Source organism: Idiotropiscis lumnitzeri, chromosome 8, assembly GCF_059441095.1.
Source record: "Idiotropiscis lumnitzeri isolate Australia: NSW breed Sydney's pygmy pipehorse chromosome 8, RoL_Ilum_1.0, whole genome shotgun sequence".
Lineage (NCBI taxonomy): Eukaryota > Metazoa > Chordata > Actinopteri > Syngnathiformes > Syngnathidae > Idiotropiscis > Idiotropiscis lumnitzeri.
The window spans coordinates 10360089-10368824 of NC_142398.1; positions in this window are offsets into that span (position 1 = coordinate 10360089).

Consider the following 8736-nt stretch of genomic DNA (forward strand, 5'->3'; position numbering starts at 1 on the left):
ATGTCAATTGCTTCAAAGTGAAATGCAAACATGTTTACTCACCATTAACTTTGATGACGCTGTGGAAAATGTGCATCGGTTGATGAATCTCTTCACATTGACACAAAATAGTGCTAAATTTGCATTGTGCATTCCTTTCTATTAGCGATGGTAACTTGTTTGTATTTCTGTTTGTATTCCGAAATGCTTCAGTTTAACTTTCATTAGTTTTATTTTTTTTTTGTTTAATACCCGGAATTACAGTCTGATACAAAAAAAAAAAAACAACAACGGCGGCTTGAATATACTTTGCCGCTGCAAAGAGCTGTAAGAGCTGAGTGCACGACAATAGGAGCAGCATAAAAAGAACTCATTTTGTAAATTCTTTTCACCAAAGTCAAGTCACTCAAAATGTTCGTATTATTCAGGTAGGCTACTATGTTTGTCCCACATGTCATTACAAATCCGCCAATAAACCATTTGGCCTGCTAACAATGTATTGTAGGGCTGAATATGACCATCTAGTGGCGAATGGTGATATTACAACTTAAAACTCTCAAGTGGACCCTCACGGCGGAGGGCACAGGCCGGTCTCTGAATAAAAAAAAATAAATTAAAAAAAATCCATGACGGCCATTGAAATGTAAATAATTTTTTTTTTTTTTTGTGAACCCAAAACAAATCTTCAAAAAACGCTGATCAACCTATATGCATTTTCCACATTTTATTTATCTATTTATTGATTATCAAATAATATTTTGTTTTTTGGGGGGAAAATTAATCGAGCGTGGGCCACCAATTTCCACCCCTGATCTAAAATATACTGCCCTGTGTTTGTGTGTACATGCATGGGTGCTTGTGTGTGCTTGCGTGCGTGTGTGACGGCGACACCCGTCTTGCCTCATTGGGATCGTGGGAAGATGCTCCCGCCTGAAAAGCAAAACAAGCAGATCAATAAAATAAAGGAGCAAAACAAAAATAAAGCGGCGCACAACTGGAGACCCCCACTCACCCATCAAACCATACCCCCAGCCCCCCCCTTTTCCTGTCACTGTGAGCTATTTATAGCAACAGTTCCTTTCCACAACGTGGGCCTGCATTGAGTCAGGCGTGAAATAATAACAGTGATCCCAGGGGACTCAATGTGTGGGAATACTCTAATATTGCAAGATTTTCTCAGTGCTAACAACAGTCGAGCCGTTAAACTTCCATTCCACAAAAAGCACGGTAATTACGGTGAATAAAATCGAAAAAGAATTCAAGTGTTCTTGGCACTCCGCTTTAATGAGTGGCGATTGTGCTGCACTTTTTGTTGTGCCCGTCTTGATCACCAGAGGGAAGTGTAAGACAGTTAGACAGATATTCATTATTTTGAGATGTCTCTACTTGTCTCAGGTCTTTAGAACAGAAGTAATATTTCTCATTCTTTGCAGAGGATAAATAAAATACGAATTTGTCTCGTTCAATTGTCTACATGTGTTGCTGCACTGTTTGTGTTCCATCTGTTGCTGAAACAATTGTAGCAATGTAACTTAGATGCTAATTAGCATGAAGCTAGTGGGCTGAAAGTCTAAGCTATGTGATTGTTTTAAAAAGACAAGAAGATCCATGAATCGTGTTTGCGTTTCAGCCAAGAGGAGAAGACGGCAGAGAGGAAGTTGCTGACGCTCGAGTGGGGAACGCGTGGGTGTCGAGGTTTGAGGCGAGTGGGGAGGACTGGCCAGCCACGAGGCGGAAGGGAAGATAGATGAGGGAAGATGACACCCATTCTGAAGTAAGTTTGAAGAATGTGAGAAAGGGAAAAAGTGGCTTTTGGGTGTCCAGGTGTAAGCAGCGAGCCTGCGTGTGAACTATGTTTGTGTGTTATTGTAATGAGGCGCTCTGAATTTGCCAATCCCAAAGATAAACCACGATAATACTTTCTCGCTTGCTCTGTCTTGCTCTCACTCACACACACACACACACACACACGCGCACAGCCAAAAGAACCTCCTCAGCCACATGCCGGGCCCACATGTGGCCCAAAATCCCAAATTCAAACCACCACACATTCACACACGCATACGCACTAACACACACAAGCTAGTTCATGACTGAGAATGAGGGGATTTCCAGCTTGATGCTTCACAGCTGCGAGTCGGCAGCCGGCACGCCACCTACCTGACGGTGGAGGGTTGTAACCTCGGATTTCTATACGAATGGACTAAGAGTGACAGTGTGGACTTAGTCGATGCAGTGAGAAGTGACGACACTGGCGGCCATCTTACATTGCCACTCGCTGCGCGTGCCGAACTTGACGACATTGATTTCTCTTCGGCGCAAATGCCACACTGTGTTGTGTACGGTTGGACCAAATGATCTGGGAGACGTGCTACATGCATATTTCATCTGTAGCAATGCGATTATTTAAAAAAGAAAAACACGCCACAAGTTAATGCTTGGATTTGTTGAGCTCTTGCTTGAGGGTGTTTGAAATGCACACCTTTTGCCTGACTTCTTTCGGTAGGATTCAAAATTCTAAAATGAAGTTTGAACACGTTTAACTGAGCTCTCGTGAGTTCTGCCATTCGTTCACATCAATTTTTTTTTAGTCCTGTTATAACGCAATTTTAGTGTATATTTTTGGGTGTAATTTCACTTTTGGCTACTAGGTGGCGGCAGAGTGTACAACAGTAAATTTGAAAGACGAAGAGAAGAGGACGCGTCAGCCTCATTTTTGCTGACGTGACAAGATTAGAAAGAGACATTATGTCGCATTCCTCTACCATTTATTTGTACATATATATGAACAAAATATTTTGAATATGTTTGCATTATTTTCAAGTGTGTTTAAAGACATTGAACAAAATAAGTGGGCAATGGAGTGGAAAATGCTTCTATGTTTCCGGAACAGATGAGGACATCGGGCAAGTCAACCAGGGAGATTCATTTTAAGAGCCCCACCATTAGTACACACACAATGTGTCAGGTTCGGTGCTTCTATAATGGAAGAAAGTGAGCAGAGCTGCGGTTTGCACTGGGTAAGTCCTAAATGTCAATTCGTACGGAAAGTGAGTGGCCAACCACAGAGACGCACCGCCAAAAGTTCCCTTGGATCATGTTTGCAGAATTTTTCCGTTTGTTTCGCCGTTGAAAGTGATTATTAAGCGGTGTTGTCTTTGGCCGGTGGTCGTTGAGCAGCCAAGTCTGGAGAAGTCATCAGCAGGCTGACGCTGTCTGAGACTCACTTTGTTGATAGAGGCCAAACACAAAGATGGAGCTGATAGAGGAGAAATGACGCAAGAATGAAAGAATATTCAAAAGATCAATTCTTTGGCCTCTTTGATTGATTTTAGGATATAGTGGAACCTCGAGTCAATGGACGTTAAAGCTTATTGTGTGTTAAATTGAAGGACTCTTTTTGAGTCTTTTACTGCTGCTGTCCAAAAGGGTGTTTTGAGTGCACTGGACACTGTTTTCTGTCCATTAAATCCAGAGTTTGTTTGTTCTGGGTATTTTAAATTGAGGTTTCACGTTACTGGTAAAGGACAGAAAGAAATGTCACAGATTTTAAGGAATAAATGTTAAGAGAATCGTGGACTACGAGAGTCAATATAAGCTTGTGTCAGAAATGTTCCAGGACTGGTGTCACAAAATGATATTTCAAAGCTAAACTACAAGTAAATCCCTTGGAGTCTGACACATTTTCCGGACTTATCTGCCACGCCTTCATGCATTCCTTGAGGAATTCTTCTGCAGCGCTGTCGTCACAGCTGTCTCGATGTCTTGAGAACTCCTTGATCATGGAAAAGAGCAAAAAACTGAAGGGAGCGATGCTCCTGCACGACCAGGAACTGTCGGATGCTCAAAATTATGTTGAACATTGGACAAGTTGTGGGCAAGTCAAACCTTTAGGTGTAGTAGAAATCTAAGCATATGACAACGAGAATTACACATAGGCTAATAAAATTAGCATTGTTGGTTCGGTGTTATAACCCTTTAAAAGCAGTGGATATTTGAACATAAAGAGTGAAGCGACACATGTAGACAGACATTCTTTATTCTTTGCTGCAGCTTTTTGAGTTGTGACTGGTCTTCTTCATGTATGTTATGTAAAACATGCATGTTTTTTTTTTAATTGACCAGAAGCAACCACACAATTAATGCATGAAGTGATCCACAAACCATTAACTTACTGTATTAACGTTCTTTTTAAAATTTTATTATGAATTGTTATCATTATCAAACACATTTTTTGCAGGGATTTCCCAGAGGTTGGAGCAGATAATTATTATTTTGTGCATTGTGATTTCTCGTGTTTTTCATTTTCATCTTTCATTGAATCATGTGTAGAATTTTGAAGGGAAAAACAAATTTAATCCATTTTAGAAAAGGTTTGTGACACAACAATATGGAAAAAGTGAAGCGGTCGGAAAACTTTCCCGATCCACTCTTATTATGGTGATGCTGAAACTGTTTATTTTCCATTTACTTTGAAAATTTGTTCTGGAATTTGTTCAACTGGTTCTGATACCATTGCATCATTTAAAATCAAAACAAAACATGAAAACAGAGATCTTCGGCGGTGACATAATCAGGGGGAAATTCAGAGTAAGAAGAATCTGAAATGCTAATTTTTCCTTGTTTGGAAGCCAAAACATAAATCACTTTAATGACAAAGTGAGGTCACAAATAGAAAAACACATTCTGTTCTGTTGGCGACTGGGAAATTGAATCAAGTTAGAAAAACAAATAAAACTCTGGTGGCTTTGTAACTGTAATCCTACAGGATACATAAGCATATTCATAACCACATCATATTACAGCAACGACTGACAAGGACATCCGCTTCGCAGTTCACAGGTCCTGGATTTGAATCTGGGTTCCTTTTTGTGTGGAATTTACATGGCTATTTGAACACCAAAGGTGGCGCAGCACAAAATAACAATACTTAACTGCACACATTCTTTATCCTCTGCGAAGAATGACTATTATTATTATTCCAGTTTACAGAGTCAGTTGTAAAACTCTTCTTTTTATTTGCTCCTTATTTGATATTTTCCACTGGTGGTCAAGGTGTGCACAGCAGCACAAGCAGCACAATGTTAAATGAACTGAAGCCAAACATGCAACAAAAAAAGTTCATTCTTTACATTCTTTTGAAGTCTGTCATTAGTGTGTTTCATGAAATACATTATGATAGTGATATTTTTTAAATATAATTAGAACACCTGACACAATGTTTGTTGTTCTTTTTGGGGGAAAGTGGAAGAGACTAAATACTAATACACATCACTTTGCTTGTTAAAGTGCTGTATAAATAAAATGGAGTTGAATTATAGACGTTAAACAGCGACATTATAAAGCAAAAATGAAAGCAAAACACGCTTGACACCAATGCGCAAATCTTCGATGTGACTGTGTAACAGGAGCCCTGTTTGATTGTATCTCAAAGCGGCCATGTTGCAATGTTGAATATTGTTGTGTCAGCAGGGCCCCAGCTGAGGTGAACAGTTGTTTTACAGACTTGGAAGGTTAACTTTTGTTCATTTTTGGGATATTTTACACAAGGGATTTAAAATTGCAGTCAAAAATAATGTGAAGGGGCGGAGTTGTTGATGGACGTTGCAGTATGTGGAAGAGACCTTTGACTGTGTGTGTGTGCGCACATTGCAGCAGTAAAGGTCCATTCTGAGTGGTAAATGAGGCATGACAAGAGCTACAACAGAGCAATTGTATCAATATTAACAAGCAGTGAAAAGAATTCAACTGCGTATATATTTTCACATCAATGATATGTAATACTCGTACTGATTTTGAAGAGTTAATTCATATTTTCCCGGTTCCGACTTCAGATCATGCGCAAGTGCTAACGAGCGTTGGCTTCCATGTCCCGCGGCACACGTGTTATATAGCCCATGTGCATCCCCTCTGCGCGAGAGGGGTCAAGGTGGCAATGTGTTGCCTTTGAAGTGGGGGGCCCAGGGTTGGCGTTCTGTCAGGGAAAAAAAAAAGGTCATTCGTGTGGAGGAGGGTGGGGTGGTGGTGGGGAGGGTTTGTAGCTGTCCGTCATCCTGCCGGCGTGATTCAAGACTCAAGGTCAGGTGACTTTTTGACCCGCCGCCTTGACTTCACATGGCGATCAAGATGAGACTAAACTGGGAACGTAGTCGTTGCATCATGACCACTTGCGCATTCCAGTGACCACCCTCGTAATTCCAAACTCTACAGTGCCGTTTTTTTTTTATCACAATTTATGTATGAGAAGTGTTGTAGAAGTGTGGCAAAACTACTTCAGTTTCCTCGTTCTGCAAAAGCTGTGTGGCAAAACTCTCACCTCTATTTAACGACTCGGTATTTTTTGGTTCGCTGGATTAAATCGGCTTGTTTGTTTAAATTCAAGCTCTGTGATTCTTGATTGCAGATGGTCCCTGATCATGTGTCATGGAGGTAATTAATTCTCTATTACATATTAATATCCACTTAATCCCCGGGGTTTGGCGTTAGCTTTTGTGACGTTTTCAAAGGATTTTTTTTTTTTTTTTTTGCATGGCTTCACATGATTGCGGATTTTGAAGCATTTTCAATTTAATGTATTTTTTAGGTAGTATTTTGTTGACATGAGTTTGCAATAACAATATAAGGTGTAATACAACCTGAACAAAGCAAGTGCCTAGAAAATCAAGTTGTATTTTTTTTTTCCTAATCTCATTCAATTGATTTAAATTGTTCTATTTTAAAATTAACTGTCCTTGAATCGTATGAAGATACACATTGAATCGTCTTTTATTGGAGTTATGCACTCACCTCGACACCATTGTGCAACCTCGTTCATTTTGTGCTATTCATAACCTTGAAACGAGGCACGTAGGGACGGTTGTAAATCTGTGGACCTCCTGTAATGTTTTCATTTCATCCTGCAGCTATTTGGAGAGATGACTCTCCTTTGTATGAGAACACGCCTACGCGGAGAGGCAGGGGGCACTCAGCGGGCATGGTTGTGATTAAACCTGATGAGGTACAGCGTGGAGGATTGCCAGAGTGTTTTCACAGTCTTCATTCCGCCTGTCACTCAGCACTCTATGTACACGTATTTTAACTCAGGCAAAGACACAGAATAATGGGAAAAACATTTGCCGCAGGAGCTCCACTCGCACGAATCGCTCACTTCGTGAGCTGGAGCAAGAATGGGAAATGATTCAGAGTGCATGTTGACAGGTTTGAAGAATACCATTATTACTCAAAAAAAAGATATAATTTAACATTTACCTTCCATCACATTCACTCCGAACCTTGACACTAAAATTGCAGGAGCAGTTCAAACTCATTATAGTCTAATAACATGACAAAAAACGTCAATAAAAAAACATGCTGCTCACCAGTGATGTTCATTTATGTATTGAGAAAAATCCATCCTTTTGCCAGCTGTGTTGTAAAGTCAATGGCCGCAAGTTGTTGGCGCTCTGAAAGTGGCAAAAATAAAATAAAATAAAACGGACAACATTCAAAACATTGAGTGAATGAGTTTTGTAGTGTTCCAGTCACTGTTTATTGTTTTAAATCCAGTTCGGTGGATTGTTGTAAATGTGTTAAGTAATTTAGTACAGTTCAGTTGCATTTCACTTTCAAATGCAGTAATATATGTTTGCATTGCACAATCTTGGAAAAAAAAGACCTATAAAGTTTTTACGTTCATCAACTTTTATGTGCAATATATTTAATTACGTTTACCTTCTTCTTTGCCTATATTTAAACACATTGTTATGTTTCAAAGTGTGCATAATGTCGCAATAAGTGTAATTATCATTTTTAGGGCTTGTTTTTGATTACCACTTAGGCCTGTTACTTACTGTAGTTGGTTAATGGAGAGTTCAGAATTTTTTCAGGTGGTACTTGAGAATCACTGGCTCACTGTGCGCACACACACACACACACACACGCACGTGTGCACACGCACACACAAGCTTCTTTGTTCACCAGTATCTCATAATGCCACTCAGTGTGGTTCTTACAACCTGCTGGCAACTTTTAATATTGAAGCCATCAAATTCTTCTTTTTTTTTTACCTGAATGAAAAGAGGCTCGCATTTAAACTAACTCCCTTAGGAGTTATTATTTCAAATTTAGAAAAAGAGTTGCAAGCCCCAAAAGTTCTCACATGAACGAAGTGACATCAGTATGTCGATATAATAACAGTTCCTGATCCTCACCTGGCACACACGCATGACAAGGCCTCTTTTTCTTGGTCGGTATTTCATGTTGTTTCTCAGTGGACTCGCCAGTCAGCTGCTGAGTTTTAATACTCAACCTGCCGCCAGCCTGTCTTTTAACTCATTCGCTACCATTGACGGATATATACGTACTTTCATTTTACCTGGGCTGGCAGTGAATGAGTTAACAATTGCTTAATTTGCGGGAGAGTTGCAGTGAAATTAGTTTGTTTGGCAACATTAATGTCGAGTGGGGTTGTTTCAGTTTAACACATATCACATTACGAGCAGTCTTTGACTGTTGGGCTTGTAATGGGACCGGCCTGTTGATACAAGCTATGTCATGATCTGCATTTGTTGTTTTTGATTTAGTATTTAGTTTCATGTTTTTCCTTGTTTAGAGTTTGTCTTGTGCTCTGATTGTGTTCACCTGTGCTTGTCGTCTCACTCCCTAGTGTGAACCAATCAGCTCCCTCCAACCCTTTGTGTCTTGTTCAGGTGCTCCTCGTTGTCTCGTTACTGTGTTTGTATTTAGTTGCCTGGTTGCTTTCACTTCTTGTTGGTCCTT